Consider the following 1993-nt stretch of genomic DNA (forward strand, 5'->3'; position numbering starts at 1 on the left):
AAATCGGAGTTCGGACGCAAAAACTAGGACGGGTCAAAGTTGGTGTGAAATAGAGTTCACAAAAATCAGCTAGAGGGACATGTGTGCGGAGCTAATTGTGTGTGGGTTATTTTCTGTTACAGGGCTGGTGCACATGTGGATTTTTGGGAGTCCTTGATTTCACGTAACCTAGCGTAATATAGCACCATGTACCAGAATGCATCTAACGGCTGAACTCCTTACTTACTCACGTGGCTTCATCTTGGCTTTTGTTGCAACTTATTATATAACTCCATGAAGTACCCAATTGTCTCCTCTTGCCAGCAAATACAGGTTGATAGGGTGCTGCCCCATCTCCTTCCTTTTCTCTAAATCTCAACAAAGCACATGAAAGGTAAGCAATTCTTTACCTAAAAGAGAGATTAATTAAAGGAAAGAAATAAGATGAGAATCATGGTGGGATTTCTCTGTTCTTCTTGCCATATTCAAAGAGAGAGAAACCGAATAGAGATTGATTAAAAGATATTGAGGGAAATTATTTAATTACTTAGGAAATAGAGATTGATTTCTAGAGAGAATATATATTTTGAGATAAAGAGAGAAGATGCAGAGATGGTAAGAAAATCATGGAGATATATTTTTAAGAAAGAGAGATAAATATTCATGAGTTGTTGTTGTAGAGAGATGCATTCTCTGGTAAGAATATACTTGAGAGAGAAGCTCGGTTGGAAGATTTGGTTAGAACAATTCTGACAGTGAACCGTGGACAGCAAGGGAGAGATTGATAGAGAGGAAATAAGATTTCTTACCAAGAGATGAGAGAGATCGGTTGGTCTGATTGGAAATCTAGAGAGAGAGAAAGAAACGTTGAACCTACATCTTTTTCTTTCCTGGTTCTTGAGATAAAGAAGGAAACAGAGGTAGTGATGGAAATAAACCAAGAGCAGATTTTTGAAGATTGATTGGTGATAGAGAGAGAGAAATTTATTTCTCTTTAAAACAGAGATCGAATCACCAAAAGAAGGAAATATGAGCTGATTCAAGGAGATCGATAGAGAGATTCGATTGAGAGGTATTGAAGGAGAAGATTGAGATAATGAGAAATTCGATTGAGAAGGACTGGATTGTTGTTCTTAGAAGGAGATAACAGTAGAGATATTTTGGAAGACTTTTAGAAAGAAATCAAAGGAGAGATTTCTGGAAAGTTTGAAGACAGAGAAGTCAGAAGAACTGCAGTTAATTTTTCTTATCTTTTCTCTATATAAACAGGGGCATGAAGAGTGGAATATCATCTCAGTTGAGGAGACAAAATAGAGTGCTCCATTGTTCTTTCAGTTCATCTTCTTCTCTGAGCTGCATGAATATCTAGAAAGAGAGAGAGAGGAGAAGAAGAACAACATAGAAAACAGAGCTAAATTTTATTCATCATTCTCTTCTTTGTAATTGGGGAAACACTTTCATATTATTCATCTTCTTCTTCTTTTCTTGTGAGAGTGAAAAGAGAGAAATTGTAGAGTGAGATAAAGTGAGAAACAACAGAGAGACAAGGAGAGAAAACATGGAGTTTTGATCAATTGTTATTTAAGAAAAGCAATCAATAATTATCAAGAATTTTTATACATCCTCTTATTCGGATAATCATCTTCATCTCATCTTCTCTGTTATCTTGTTTGAGCTAAAAACAGATAATCAACTATCATCTTTTTGATTTGTGAAAGAGGATAACAGTAGAGAGAAGAATTTTGCTCTTGAAGGAGAAGGCTCTGTCTGGTCTGGAGGTATTGCTGGAAAATAGTTTTCTGACGTAGTTGGAAAATCATTTTCTCCAGGGGAGCGTTTGGTTTACAGAGACGAAACAGTTCTAAGTGAGAAAAAGTTTAGTGATTCTTCTCTTTTATCTCCTATTTAATTTTAATCTTGATCATGATTAGCTAAAACTCTTAGTCGAAGGTTTTGGATGAAGTTTTAACATATTATTTTCGATGATAAATTTTTATGCTTAATATCTTAATGC

At 35.3% G+C, this 1993-nt stretch overlaps 1 long non-coding RNA gene across 1 annotated transcript; it reads left to right on the forward strand.

Annotated features, from left to right (window-relative positions):
• The first annotated feature begins 315 nt into the window (after positions 1-315).
• On the forward strand, positions 316-1598 carry LOC147567817 (uncharacterized). The gene is made up of 2 exons (XR_015230875.1): positions 316-1051; positions 1173-1598. It is a non-coding gene; the product is annotated as an uncharacterized LOC147567817 (long non-coding RNA).
• The last annotated feature ends 395 nt before the right edge of the window (positions 1599-1993 follow it).

Source organism: Eschscholzia californica, unplaced genomic scaffold (genome assembly GCF_041429995.1).
Source record: "Eschscholzia californica isolate CP2 unplaced genomic scaffold, dmEscCali1.0.p SCAF_1, whole genome shotgun sequence".
Lineage (NCBI taxonomy): Eukaryota > Viridiplantae > Streptophyta > Magnoliopsida > Ranunculales > Papaveraceae > Eschscholzia > Eschscholzia californica.